This window comes from Nelumbo lutea, chromosome 4 (assembly GCF_056320005.1).
Source record: "Nelumbo lutea isolate HS-2025 chromosome 4, American lotus-T2T, whole genome shotgun sequence".
In the NCBI taxonomy this organism is placed as follows: domain Eukaryota; kingdom Viridiplantae; phylum Streptophyta; class Magnoliopsida; order Proteales; family Nelumbonaceae; genus Nelumbo; species Nelumbo lutea.
Window position 1 is genome coordinate 64,211,248 of NC_142687.1, and position 16,349 is coordinate 64,227,596.

Genomic DNA, 16,349 nt, shown 5'->3' on the forward strand with positions numbered 1-16,349 from the left:
CATCCCTGCAAATTTCTTTCTTGCTGCCTCCCTATTCTTGCCACCCTGTTTGCCAGTTCGATCTCTAGTTGTGGGAGAAGTAAAGATTCGATCTTGACATCAGTTCTTTGAGAAAGAATTGATAGAAAGCTGTGCCCACGTGCCATCTTGTAGATTCTTGTGAAGTACAAATTTCTTGGAGAAGAACACTGCTGATTCTGCTCCATCCTGCACTGCGCCATCTTCAATGGGAGCAGTCTTTGGATCCTTCCTTGGGTGTGAACACCTTCGTTGGGGGATACTATTTCTCCGTATCAGGTATAATCCTCTCCTACTCCTTTTTGATTCTGATCTAGTTCAGTTTATGGTTCAAGAGTGATCATTGAAAATATGATTTTCTAAATAGGGAATGCGATTCCCAGTTGAAGGGAGAGAAAAATTTTTGAAATTCGCCCCTTATTCCGCAATCTTTGGGCATCCATACGATGGATCTCTCATTCCCTTCAGTGGTATCAGAGACAGGTTTCAAATCTTGAACCAATTTGTTTCAGATCTGAACCTGCGCAAATGGGCAGAAGGAGTTCTACCCGATTTGCGCAAATATGGGTTTTGGGAAATTTGTTCCCAAAATTAATGGGTGAATAATCTGAAATTAATTTTATATAAATTTGATTATTATTTAGAACTATTCTTTATGATTTTCTTGATTTATGGGCTATTCATACAAGAGGAGTTCAAAATCTTGATTTGCGCAGGGAACCTGCGATTTTGCAGTTTTGGATTATTTTGTTACATTTGGTCTGTAAAATAATTTTTTTATTTTATTTTTAGACTGAATGTATAGGTATTCGATCTGATGTAATCATTAATAGAAATAGGATTTTTATTTATTTTTATTTTTGATCAAAGATGGCAGCACAGAAAGGGAGATTTCGTAGAGAAGGAGATTTCGTAGATGGTAGAACTACAATCTGCGATTTACAATTTATGAAACTGCAAACTGTGATCTAACCTTTGTTTTGTAGGATGATTGTGCGAATAGTCCTGTTTGACTGATTCTTGATTTTCTTTTATCAGTATTTAATTTTAGATTATTTTCTTGAATTAAAGATTTAATTAAAGAACAAACCCTAGACCCATTCAAACCAAGATTGGTTCAAACTGTTTGGACCGAATCTAGGGTTTAATCAAGGCTGAAAGTCAGCCCTAATTTTCCCACTAATGGGCCTGAGGATTGGTATTTAATTAAATAGTTAATTCGACCCAACCTGTAAAGGCCCTGTTTTAAATAGTTAAAACTGCTAAAAGCCCACTAATCACATAAAGCTATATGGGCTAAACCATTCAACCCATATACCTAGATAATATTAATGGTTAATATTATGGATTTAAAATGGGCTTCAAATGGGCCTTGCAGATGATTAATTGATTGGATCAATTTATCCTTGCATGAGATGTATGGATGTGTGATATGCGACGTACATGGGCCATAAGTGCTTGGTCCATGCTCAATCGACAGTGGCTCTTGTGCACAACATGGCTTAATGCACATCATTGCCATGGTGTCCCTTTTGGTCATTGGATGACCTCCCTCAGTGGTGGGCCCCACCAAAATCTGACTTTATGAAAGTCAGTGAGAACCACTTTGGTTTAACCTAGATCAAACTAGGGCGTAATTAACTATTCCCTCCAGCTAATATGAGTGCATGTGATAGGGAGATTCATATGATGAACTCTCTAAAGGCCTTCCATCATTAGCATGAGGATGGGTCCTTTAGTAATGAGGAAATGCACTACAAAATGGGCTATCCATTTGCTGTTAGGTTTGTCCGAGTGTTTCATAAGATGATAGGGGCGTCATAGACCGATGTGGGAGGGGCTTCACCAGAAAATGGGAACTCTCTCACGGTACCTTGGCATTCATGAATATGATGGGTAAGCACTCACTGGATAGAAAGGTTTACCTGAAAATGGCTCAAAAATTGTCTGACAGAGGCCAAAGGGAAAACTCATATGATGAGTGGATATGATCCTTCACAGAAAGGTGGTGGGGTTATGCAACTGAAACAGTTGGCTCCATGCACCCTATGTGATTTTCCACATTTTCAGAGCAACTTGTAGTCTCCGTCACTAAGAAAGGAGGGAAATCTTAGAGATGAATTAATGGAAATGGAACATATTAAAATTCATATCTATGTAATGAACATGAATCAAATATGGTTATGGACTGATGTTTGCTCTTTTATCAGAAAATGGCAAACGGATCATTTGCAAAACTACTTGATGACAACAAGTTGAAGGGCCCAAATTATGCCGACTGGTACAGGAACCTTATGCTGGTCCTAGCTTCTAAAAAGCTAGACAAAGTGGCAAAAAATCCTGCCCCGGAGCGTTTGGGAGATAGGGCTTTTGAGGCTTGAAGGAGAGACTATCAGGAATGGGAGGAGGAAAACTCCCTTGCCCGGTGTTACATCATTGCCTCCTTGGACAACCCAATACAGAGGCAGTTCGATCAGATCGAACTTGCCAAGGACGTATTGGACAGTCTCAGGATGATGTATGAAGAGTAGAATCGTTCTACTTGACAAAAGGTCTTGAAATAGTTCATGACCGCACAAATGACCAAGGGCCAATAAGTTCACAACCATTGTCTTTGGATGATGGGATACATCAATGAACTGGAGGCTCTTGGATCCAGGGTGGACCTTGTGACCCAGATAGATGCTTTCCTTAATTCTTTGCCTCCTTCCTTTAATCCGTTCATCATGAACTATAACATGAACAAGCTGAATGTCAGCTTGCAAGAGCTCATCCATATGTTGCAAAGAGCTGAAGAACTGATTAGAAAGGATGAGCCAGTAGCTATGCTTGTTGAAGCTAGCAAGACAGGCAAGAGAAAGAGGAAGGCAAAGAAGCCTCAGAAGAAAGCCACTAAGGGTAAGAAGCAGAAAAAAGACAAAGCATCGGATGCCTATCAATTTTGCAAGAAGATCGGCCACTAGAAAAGTAACTGTCCTGCCTACTTGGAATCCAAGAAAGGTAATTTCGAAACTTGTGTTATAGAAACCAATTTATTGGTAGCTTCTACATCCTGGTGTATTGACTCTGAGGATTCAACTCATGCGTGTAACTCACTGCAGGGGTTCAAGGTAAGTAGAAAGTTGAGTGAAGGATAAGTCACACTCTACTTGGGGACTACTACAACTGTTGCAGCCGCGGCCATAGGAACCGTGGAGTTACTTTTTAGAGAATGAACTATTGTACTGAGAGATCAAGGTGGTGAGTATCTCTCTAACGAATTCAGGAACTACTTAAAGAACAATGGGATAGTATCACAATTAGCTCCTCCAACTACACCACAAATTAACGGTGTTTCAGAGAGGAGGAATAGGACCTTATTGGATATGGTCCGATCGCTTCTCATACACTCAGAGTTACCCACATCCTTTTGGGGTTACACACTAGAGACTACGATTTACGTGCTGAATGAGACACATAAAGGACAATGGGATAGTATCACAATTAGCTCCACCTACTACACCACAACTTAACGGTGTTTCAAAGAGGAGGAATAGGACCTTAGTGGATATGGTCCGGTCACTTCTCATACACTCAGAGTTACCCACATCCTTTTGGGGTTACGCATTAGAAACTGTGATTTACGTGCTGAATCGGGTTCCAACCAAATCAGTTCCAAATACTCCATATGAACTTTGGACCGAAAAGAAACCAAGTGTTAGACACTTGAAGATTTGGGGTTGTCCAACACACGTTAAGAGAATGAGTGCAGGCAAGTTGGAATCCATGACCAACCATTGCCTATTTGTAGGCTAACCAGAAGGCTCTGTAGGTTACCTATTCTATGACCCAAGTGAGCAGAAAGTGTTCTGCAGTCGAAATGCACAATTCTTGGAAACCAATTACATCCTGGACACCCATCGTTAGGAAGTTGTTCTTGATGAGGAAAGCTTAGGAACAGTGGGAGATGTCCCACAAGTTCCAGGTAGTGACCAACCTAGAAGATCCACTCGGGTATCTAGGCCACCAGTCCGTTATGGTTATGACCAGGATAGTTACTTAGTGGAAACCTTGACTAGTGAGGAGGATCCCATGACTTACACAGAAGCTATGTTGGACATAGATTCCCAGAAATGGGTGGAGGCCATGAGAGTAGAGATAGACTCAATGGAGACCAATGGAGTCTGGACTCTAGTATATCCACCCTCCAGGGTAAAAGCAATCAGTTGCAAATGGATTTAAAAGAGGAAGAAGGGCCCCGATGGTCGAGTTGAGACCTTCAAAGCTCGTCTAGTGGCGAAAGGGTACATTCAGAAAGAGAACATCGACTATGAGGAAACTTTTCGCCTATGGCCATGCTTAAATCTATTAGGATCCTGCTAGCTAAGGCTGTGGGCTCCTAATGGATCCTAATGGATTTAAGCATGGCCACGGGTGAAAATGTTTCCTCATAATCGATGCCCTCTTTCTGAGTATACCCTTTCGCCACCAAACGATCTTTGTAGGTCTCAACCTTACCATCGGGGCCCTTCTTCCTCTTATATATCCATTTGCAAATAATTGCTTTTACCCCGGGGGGCGGATCTACTAGAGTCCAGACTCCACTGGTCTCCATTGAGTCCATTTAAGCTCTCATGGCATCTACCCACTTCAAGGAATCTATGTCCAACATAGCTTCCACATAAGTCATGGGATCCTCCTCACTAGTCAAGGCTTCCACCAAGTAACTATCCTGGTCATAGCCAAAACGGACTGGTGGCCTGGATACCCGGGTAGATCTTCTAGGTTGGTTAATACCTGGAACCTATGGGACACCTCCCACTACTCCTGAGCTCACCTCATCAATAACTATTTCCTGACGATGGATGTTCAGGATATAATCACTTTCCAAGAATTGTGCATTTCGACTGCAGAACACCTTCTGCTCACTTGGGTCATAGAAAAGGTAACCCATAGAGCCCTTGGTGTAGCCTACAAATAGGCAATGGCTGGTTTTGGATTCCAATTTGTCCACACTCATTCTTTTAACGTGCGCTGGACAACCCCAAATCATCAAGTGTCTGACACTTGGTTTCTTTCCGGTCCAATGTTTGTATGGAGTATTTGGAACCGATTTGGTTGGAACCTAATTCAGCACGTATATCGTAGTCTCTAATACGTAACCCCAAAAGGATGTGGGTAACTTTGAGTGTATGAGAAGTGACTGGGCCATATCCAATAAGGTCATATTCCTCCTTTCTGAAACATCATTAAGCTGCAGTGTAGCAGGAGGAGCCAACTGTGATACTATCCCGTTGACCTTCAAGTAGTCCCTAAATTCGCCAGGGACATCTTTCAGGCTTGTGTCTTAATCGAAGGGCTTTAATTTCTCTTCCTAACTGTTTCTCGACCTCTTGTCTGAACTCTTTGAACTTTTCAAAGGATTCGGACTTGTGTCTCATTAAGTACATGTACCATACCGAGAATAATCATCGGTAAATGTGATGAAATGCACATGCTGGTTACGAGTCCTAACACTCATGGGACCACATACATCAATATGTATTAGGTCAAGCGTGCCTGTACATCTTTCAGGCTTACCGTTAAATGGCCATTTCATCATCTTATCCTGAAGGCAAGGCTCACAAGTGGGAAGATCTTTTACAGTTAGAAAATCCAAAGGACCATCCTTTACCAACCTTGTGATACGATCAATACTGATATGGCCAAGTCGGTAATGCCACAGGCATGTGGGATTAACTGTATCATGGATCCTTTTCTTGGGGATATCAACCAATGTAGTTTCGGCTATATTAGTTTCTAGAGACGGATGTAGAACATAGAGACCATTCTCCAGTTCCATGTATGCGATGAATATGTTGTTTCTTTTAATAGTAATCATATTACTAAAGAAGATAGAATAACCATCCGCACACAGTTTTGAGATAGAAATCAAATTTTTCTTAAATTCTGTACAAAAAGACAATCTTTGAGTACAATAGATCCTTCTCTAAAAATCAATTCTACGGTTCCTCTAGTCGTAGTTGCAACACTTGCAGAAGTCCCCAAGTAAAGCGTTACTTCTCCTTCACTAATCATTCTACTTACCTTGAACCCCTGCAGTGAGTTACACACATGAGTTGAAGCCTTGGAGTCAATACACCAGGATGCAGAAGCTACCAATAAATTGGTTTCTATGACACAAGATTCAAAATTACCTTTCTTGGATTCCAGGTATTGAGGACACTTTCTCTTCTAGTGGCCGACCTGATGACAGAAATGACAGGCATTTGATGCCTTGTCTTTCCTCTACTTCTTGGGTTTGGTGGTCTTCTTTTGGGGCTTTCTCTTTGCCCTCCTCTTCTTGCCCTTCTTGCTAGGTTCACCAAGCATGGCTAGGGGCTCATCCTTATTAATCAGTTCTTTGGTCCTCTGCAACATATTGCTGAGTTCCTGAACGCTGACATTCAGCTTATTCATATTGTAGTTCATTATTAACGGATTGAAGGACGGAGGCAAAGAGTTGAGAATGACATCTATCTGTGTCGTATGATCCAGCCCGGATCCAAGAGCCTCAAGCTCATTTATGTAGCCCATCATTCGAAGACAATGGTCATGAGCTTGTTGCCCCTTGGACATCTGTGTGACCATGAACTGCTTAAAGACATTGTGTCGAGTAGAACGATTATGCTCTTCATACATTGTCTTAAGACTGTCCAATATGTCCTTGGCAAGTTCGACCTGATCGAACTGCCTCTGTATCGGATTGTTTAGAGAGGCAATGATATAACATCTGGCGAGGGAGTTTTTCTCCTCCCATTCCTGATAGTCTCTTCTCCGTGCCTCAGAAGCCCTATCTCCCAGACGTTCCAAGGCAGGATTCTTGGCCACCTTATCTAAATTTTTAGAGGTTAAGACCAACATAAGGTTACGGTACCAGTCGGCATAGTTTGGGCCCTTAAGCTTGTTGTTGTCAAGAAACTATGCAAATTGTCCGTTTGCCATTTTCTGATAAAAGAGTAAACATCAGTCCACAACCTAATTTGATTCATGTTATCCACAAAGATATGGCTTTTAATCTATGTTCTATTCCCATTTGTTCATCTATGAGATTTCCCTCCTATCTCGGTGACGGAGACATCGACTTGTCTTTGGAAATGTGGAAAATCACATAGGGTGCATGGAGAACCCCACCACCTTTCTGTGAAGGATCATATCCACTCATCATATGAACTTTCCCTTTTGCCTCTATCAAACAATGTTTAGAGCCATTTTAGGTTAAACCTTTCTATCCAGTGAGTGCTCACCCATCATATTCATGAACGCCAAGGTACCGTGAGAGAGTTCCCATTTTCTGGTGAAGCCCCTCTCACATCGGTCTATGATGCACTTATCATCTTATAAAACACTCAGACAAATCCAACAGCAAATGGATAGCCCATTTTCTGGTGCGTTTCCTCATTACTAAAGGACCCAACTTCATGCTAATGATGGAAGGCCTTTAGAGAGTCCATCATATGAATCTCCCTATCACATGCACTCATATTATTGGAGGGAACAAAAATTATACCCTAGCTTAATTTAGGTCAAACCAGAGTGGCTCCCACTGGCTTTCATAAAATCAGATTTTGGTGGGCCCTAATCGGCTAAGGTTCCACACGCATTCTCTTTAGGAGGTGTGGGGCCCACCACTAAGGGGGATCATCCAATGATCTTTAGGGGCACCATGGCAATGATGTGCATTCAGCCATGGTGTGCACAAGAGCCACTGTCGTATCTGCATGGGCCAAATTCTTTGATAGCTATGATTATAACCCTAGTAAGTGCAATAGTTATCAAGTAGTATAAAAATATCGTTCCCATGGGGATTTAACAAAATAACTATTAGAAATACAGCCTTCCCTAATTATTTGGACAATCGAATTTCAGATTTAAGAGTAAGAACTGCTGAAAATAAAAACTAGAAAAAGAAAATAAAAGCAAGGGTGATCACTAACCGAATATGCTATGGATGAAATCGCTAGGGCTTTTGGTCCACCTAACCTTTGTAATGAATATTAATGGATTTGATTAACCAAGATTATTTTTCATTACTATAAGCTGAAGTCTCTCTAATTTTATTTAATATTCTCTCTCGAGATATATTAAAACTACAGCCATCAGGTAACCCTTCGATCTCTCGAGTAGAGTTCTCAAGATGGAAGTGCATTAAGTCCGAGGAAAAACCATTAAATTTAGATGAATCATGTATATATATCTCTATATACCATTCAATTCACTCTATGAACTATTCAGTCAATTATGTGAATTCCTCTCTCAGTTCATTCACATAAACCAAATCAATTAAGAGGTGGCCAAGCTCTTAATTGCATTAAGCAAGATAATTCATATACTATATGGAAATCACAATCTTAGATAAATCATAAAGATAAAAATATATTCATTATAGGGTTAGGCTTTCCACAGCCCTAGCTAACAACAAATCAGTTCATGATAAAAGAATTAAAGCAAACAAAGGGAAAGAAAGAACTCATGAATTCGCCCATGGTGCTGAGATCTCTTCTTCTGGAAGTTTCTTGAGTTCTTGATCACCTTCTCCCCAAGTTTCTTGATTTGTTTGATCTCCTCTTGATAGAACTACAATCCAGTTCGTTCTTGATACCCCCTTGGGTTGGTACGCCCAGCTCTAACATAGCTTACAATTACTTGAAGTTATTTCAAGAATGGATAATTCAGCCTTGATCCAAACTCCTCCTATCCTATCCTATCTTATCTCCTATTTCATGATCTAAATCTTTCCTAATCTTTCTGGAATTACATTTATAATTTAAATCTAAGAGGACTCTCGAAATTCTTGAATTTGAATGGGCTGCTTTAATAACTTGGGCCGCTTCAAGGTTTTTCTACGAAATGGGCTTCAACTGGGAACTGGGCCTCACTACGAAATTGCTCCGTCTTCAGGCCTAGATTTGGCTTTGATGTAGGCTGAATCTGTGAATGCCCAAAACATAAAAGTTATAGATTTCTCTCTTGTCTTTCCAATGAATCTTAAATAAGCCCAATTAGAGCCCGGATATGAAAGTTAGGCCCGTATTACTTACCGCTACTGAAACTATGCAAACCCATTCGATTAGCCTTGTTTTTCTTCTTGCAAGTCTAATTAAGTACTAATTCAGTGTAGAAGATAGAATATTAGGGGATAAAAATATGATAAATTTTATTCTCATCAATGGCCCATGAACGTTGCACATCACACATCCATACACCACATGTAGGGATAATATGATTCAAACAATTAAATATCTATAAAGCCCATAATTAAAGCCCATTTTAATCCATAACATTAACAATTAACATTATCTAGGTATATGGGCCGAATTAGGGTTAAGCAGTTCGGCCCATATAGCTTGTCTGCAAATGTGGGCTTTTAGTAGTTTTAACAATTTAAAATTGGGCCTTACAGGTTGGGCCGAATTAGACTCTTAATTAAATATCAGTCCTTTAGGCCCATCAGTGAGAAATTAGGGCTGACATCAGCCTTGATCGAACCCTAGATTTGGTCCAACCAATTTGGACCAATCTGGTTCGAATGGGTCTAGGGTTTGATCTTTAATTGTTGATTTAATCCAAGAAACTTATATGAAATTAAATACTGATCAAAGAAAAACAAGAATCAGTCAAAGAGGGCTGTTTGCACATTCCATCCTGCAAAACAAAGGTTAGATCACAGTATGCAGTTTCACAAACTGCAAATCGCAGATAGCAATTTTTCCATCTGTGAAATCTCCTTCCTATGCCGCCATCTTTGGTCCAAAAATAAAAAAATAGAAATCCTAAAATTTTCTATTAATATTCCATCAGATTGAATCCTATACATTCACTCTAAAAATAAAATAAAAAAAATTTACAGACCAAATGTAATAAATAAATCAAGAAACTGCAAATCGCAGATTGTCAGAAGCCAGAAAAAGATTTCGATCTCCACTTGTATGAACAACACATAAATCAAGAAATTATAAAGGACAATTCTAAATAAAATTTCAGATTTATAAAAATTAATTTCAGATCAATCGCCCTTTATCTAGGAAACAAATTTCCAGAAAAAAACCTAATCTGCGCAAATCACGTAGAACGCCTTCTGCCCATTTGCGCAGGTTCAAATCTGATTTAATTTGGTTCAAGATTTGAACCATGGCTCTGATACCACTGAAGGAATGAGAGATCCATCATACGGATGGCCGAACCCTGCAGGAAGGTTGGGAAAATTTTCAAAAAATTTCCTTTCCCCTCATCTGTGAATCACATTCCTTGTTTTAGAAAATCTACATTTTCAAGGGTCAATCTTGAACCCAAATCAAACCTGTTAGACAATTTTGTATGCCCTTAGCTTCAATCAAAATGATGTACTTTATGAATTTATTGTAAATGAATAAAAGTGCATATTTAATTCATGTTCCCTTGGTATGTTTCTGTGTAATACACTTAAACTGGACGCTTAATGAGACTCGTGTTAGTTTAGAATGTTCACAGCCAGTGGGTCGGTCTGGGGAGACCTATCCTGACAAGGCTGACACTGTGGTGCCACTAAGTTGGTTGGAGTGGCTTGTCTTAGCTACCAAGGTGAGACCCTAGGCACATACAGTGTGGGATTAATTGAATCTTTGAACTGGACCAGATTTCCAGTATTGCCTTGGACCTTGGAGATTGATGGGCAAAACTGGAAAGTTACACCCGACCCCTAGACTCGATTATGATACTGCACTAGGTGTCAGATTGGGCTATTTTTGATGTACCAATCAGTGAGATCCTTAGCGGGGGTCAAAACCTGGGTATGTTGGGATAGTCTGAGAATTCATCTGAGTGGGTGATCATAGTGACAGGATCAGCCCCTTTGTCGGACAAAGGTAATGATCGGGGATGCACTCTCACTGATGGAAACCAAGACTGTCGGTAGCCGATTTCAATCGTTAAGATTTGTTTTGCAAAATATATTTTATGTGAGATATAAAAGTATATAAATTATGGTTTCGAAATGATTTGCAAAAGGTTTTAATTCCCGGGATCCATACTTAAGAGAGTGCAACACTGTTCCTTACAGCCGAGGGAGAGGTCCTCTCTTGTCGGGCAGTGTATGATCATTATGGGCTGAGAGGTTAAGTGTAAGGCCATTGAGGATAATACCTGATGGGCTAATCTTGCATCTGCCTACAGTCCCTGGGTGTTACAAGGTGGCTTGGCCCAGGGACCACTTAGGGTAAGTGTTGGGCCCATAGTGCCCATCTGATGGGTTTCAGGGGGTGCACTGTCCATAACAGTGTATTCGGCCAGGCCTTCTAACAAAGGTTGGGCTGAACCCATGTGGCTGATGTGTAGATCAATGTTTGGGTCCCGTGCCATACAAGGATGCCCAACTAGGTAGCAGTTTGGAAGGCTTAATGAATACATAACCCTAAATGGGCCTTAAGCCCATTTCAAACTGGGCTAATTTGATTAGTCTTTAAGGGGCGAATTCTGAGATAAGATCAACTGATAGGATTGGGCCCACACCCTATCCACTCAGAGAGTCCAAGATCTAAATGAGATTTAGATTTGGAAACTTCCTAATTGGATTAGGAACTAGCTGATCTAATCTGCAGATAAGATAAGGATTATCCCTTATCTTAAAGGGACTTCTAATCCAGATGTGATTTGGGTTAGCAACTCCTAATGGGATTAGGAGCTGATCGCTTTAAGTCTATAAAAGGAAGAGGGGGTGGCAGCCTTTAGACACATCATCCAACATACTCAAGTCTTGTCTTCAGAGCTGAGATCACAAAGGAGAGAATTCTACACCCTGCAAATTCTCACTAGCTGCCTCCTTCCTGCAGTGGCCGCGTATAGCAGTTCGATCTCCATTGCTTGGGAGAAATCAAGATTGGATATTGATTCCAATCTTTCGTAGAAAAGATTGGTAGGAGTTGTATTCTCAAGCCGTCTAGGTGATTCTTAGGAAGAATCAAGTTCTTAGGAAGGACACTGCTGATTCTGCTCCACCCTGCACTGCACCATCTTCAGTGGGAGCAGTTTTTGGTTTCTACATTGGGCGTGAACACCTCCATTGAGAGATATTATTTCTCTATATCGGGTACTATCTCTCTCTCCTCTTTTTGGTTCAGATCTGGTTCAGTTTATGATTCAAGAATGATCCTTGAAAATATGATTTTTTAAATAGGGAATTCGATTCCCAGTTGAAGGGAAAGAAAAATTTTTGAAATTCGCCCCCTTTATTCCGCAATCTTGGGCGTCCATGTGATGGATTTCCTATCCCTTCAGAAATAGATTTGAAACTAGAAGTAGGAGAGAGATATACTTGATACAGAGAAACAATATCTCCCAATGAAGGTGTTGATGCCCAAAGACAGACTCCAAAGACCGCTCCCTCTAAAGATGACATAGTGAATGTTGGAGCAGAATCAGCAATGTTCGTACAAGAGGCCGCCACCCCCTCCTCCTTTTATAACCTTAAAGGGATCATCTCCAAATCCCATTAGGAGTTGCTGATCCAAATCATATTTGGATCTGAATTCCCTTTAAGTGATAAAGATAGACCCTTATCTTATCTGTAGTTTAGATCAGCCCTCTCCTAGTCTTATTAGGAGGTTTCCAAATCTAAATCTTATTTAGATCTAGACCCTCTGAGTGGGGTTAAGACCCTATCCTATCTGCTAATTTAATCTTAGATCTGCCCCTTTATTTAACTTATCAAATCAGCCCAGTTCAAAATGGGCTTTAGACCCATGAAGTGTTAGTGCTCAGTATGCTTCCAAACTGCTGCCCAATTGGGCTTCCTTTGTATGGCATGGGGCCCAAACATTGATCTATACATCAGCCACATGGGTTCAGCCCAGCCTGTGTTACAAGGCCTGACCGAATACACTATTATGGACAGTGCACCCTCTGAGCCCATCACATGGGCTCTTAATGGGCCCAACACTTACACTAAGTGGTCCTTGGGAAAAGCCACCTTATAAAAGCCCAAGGACTGTGTGCAGATGCAAGATTAGCCTATCAGGTATTATCCTCAATGGTCTTACACTTAACCTCTCAGCCCATAATGATCATACACTGCCCGACAAGAGAGAAACTCTCCCTCGGCTGCAAGGAACAGTGTTGCACTCTATACTCATATGGATGTTGGGAATTAAAACCTTTTGCATACATTTTTGAAATCATAATATACATATTTATATCCCTATATAAAATATATTTTGCAAAACAAATTTCAACGATTGAAATCGATTGCCGGCAGTCTTAGTTTCCATCAGGAGAGTGCATCCCCGATCATTACCTTTGTTCGACAAAGGGTTTGATCTTGTCACTATGATCACCCACTTAGATGAATTCTCGAACTATCCCAACATACCCAGGTTTAGATCCCCGCTAAGGATCTCACTGATTGGCATATCAAAGACAACCCAATCCGACACCTAGTGCAGTATCATAATTGAGTCTAGGGGTTAGGTGTAACTTTCTAGTTTTGCCCACTAATCACCAAGGTCTAGGGCAATACTAGAAATCTGGTTTGGTTCAGGGTTTCAAATAAACCTACACTACATGTACCTCGGGTCTCATCCTGGCAGCTGAGACAGGCCACCCCAACACTTGGCGGCACACTAGTGTCAACCATAGCAGGATAAATCTCCCCAAACTTATACAATGACTGTGAACATTCTAAACTAACACAAATCTCATTGTGTGTCTAGTTTAAGGGTATTACACAGAAACACACCACAATAACAAGAATGAAATATGTACTTTATTCATTTACATTAAATGTCATAATGTACATCATTCTGATTGGAGCTAAGGGCATACTATCTAACAGGGGTTAGGTGTAACATTCCAGTTTTGCTCATCTATATCCAAGGTCCAGGGCAATACTGGAATTCTGGTCCAGTTCAGGGTTTCAAGAAAACCCACACTGCATGTACCTCAGGTCTCACCCTGGCAGCTGAGACAAGCCACCCCAACCAACTTGGCGGCACATCAGTGTCAGCCTTGGCAGGATAAATCTCCCTAGACCTATCTAACGACTCTAAAGATTCTGAACTAACACGAGTCTCATATCTGTCCAGTTTAAGGGTCTTACACAGAAACACACCATAATAACATGAACCAAATATGTACTTTATTCATTTACATTAAATGTCATAATGAACATCATTCTGATTGGAGCTAAGGGCATACACTGTTTAGCAGCTCCCACTTGCACTTAGCTCCAATCTGGTATAAGCCGAAGTCTTATGAGTACATGGTTTACTTACAATTTATGCAGTTTTTGTATGAATTGTATGCCAGTTTGATTGAATTTCACCCCATCTTAGCTTGATTTCAAGAAAGAGTTCAGGGGAAACCAACTCAAGAAAAGAAAGGCATAAAGCAAGAAAAGAGAGCCAAAGTTTAATTAATTTAGCCCAGCCTAGCCAAGAGAGCAATGGAAGAGCAATCGGTCCATGTAGCCCATGCTACACTCTTTGGGAGAACCCAAAGAGAGAGCCTAGCAAGAATGTTAAATTCGGCCCAACAAAGAGGAGGTCCATTTCAGCCCAAGAACAACCTAGAGTGCAGTCAAAATATGCTCAAAACTCAGCTAAGTTGCAGCCCAAAGTGCATCCCAAAGGGAGCAAGGGGTGGCAACTTCTAGTGGCTTCAAGAAGGAGAAAGGGGACAGCACTCTAGAAGGTTCAAGAGGGGTGAAGTGCACCCAATTCTAGAAGCTTCAAGAAAGCCTAGAAGGGTTAGCTTCTAGACTCCTTGAAAGCCTATATAAGGAGGTCTCTTGAAGGGGGAGAGCTGTTCATTTGCTTGAGTTCAAGGCTCTCTAATCCCTTTTGAAATTCAAGAAGAAGCGAGGAGAGAGCTAGGCGCAAGAAGAAGAAGGAGCTGAAGAGATCCAAGAATCTAAGAGAGAAGAAGGTGAGTTCGAAGGAGGGGAATTTTGATTGAGAGGTCTAAGTTACTTTCTTACTTAGTTTTTCTGTTTTCTTTGAATTCAAAATTCAGCTTTAGATCATGTAATTTCTACTCCTTTCTTTCTTTCTTTCTTGCTGTAATGGAGATTGAATGCTGTAAATTCATATTTTGTAATTAAGTTGTCTTCAATCATTCAAATGGATTAGATCCAGCATTTGATGTTTCTTGAATTAGAGAATTGATTGTAGAACTAATGGGCTGAATCGTTCTCTTACAAAACCAGATCTGAAATTTCATATCTGAGATTTGTAATGTCTGAATTGCTTGAGAAAGAATTCAGACATTCATTATTCAGCTTGGCCGATCTGTTCTAACCTCTTAGAATTTCTAAAGTGCTTGAGAGAGACTCTAGAAATTCGGATCTGCTACTCGAGAATTGAATTGAATGCAAGGTTAGAGATAACTTGCACAATTCAGTTGGTGATCAATTCAATCTGAATTGATGCCCTTGAATTGTTTGATCTAATGCATGCATGAATGATTAGATTCTTGATAGAGATATAAGAATCATCATTCATGCATAGGATGAACATGCACTTGAAAGAGGCTGTTGAATGATTAGATTCTTGATAGAGATATAAGAATCATCATTCATGCATAGGATGAACATGCACTTGAAAGAGGCTGTTCATTGCCTTGGGATTTCACCAAACCAAGGCTGAATCATACTCTATTCGAATGATATAAGAGGGCTGATTGTTGAATCATGAATTTGTAATTTTAGCCTATTCTCTCAACTTGAATGCAAGGTGATTGAACCAATGCCTATTAGATAGTTTGTAGTTTAGAATTTCATATTTGAATAAACTGTAGTATTCGGTTAATCAGATAAGAGCTGGCTGGTTTAGTATTAGTAGTTGCTACCTAAATCCTTGTGGAAATGATACTCTACTCATCTCTTTATTACTTGAGTGACTAGTGCACTTGCTAGTGTCACAATGACCCACAAAGTTTTTGGCGCCGTTGCCCTGGATTTATTGTAGCAATATTAGGAACCATTGGCCATTCTTAATCTGATTTATAGCTTTGCATTCATTGTTGGTTTTCAATTCTACATCTTAAATTTCAGTTTTGAATGCAATGACTTCATTGATGGAGCCGGTTTCCTCTCTCAATACTTGATTGCTCCATCTTTAATTTCAGTTTTAGTTTAGTTTATGTAGATCTGATCACTCTCTTTTTCTTTTTTTAGCTTCATTATCTCAAAAGAGTACAGATCTGATTACATTACTTGTTGTTTCTTGAATTCAGCAATCAAATCTGCACTCACTTAAAAAGATTTTGGTTAGTTTACTTTCTTTTGTTTTAGTTTTGTTCCATCTTAAAAGAAAAAGAAAGAAATGGTATGTCTGCTTTCAAAT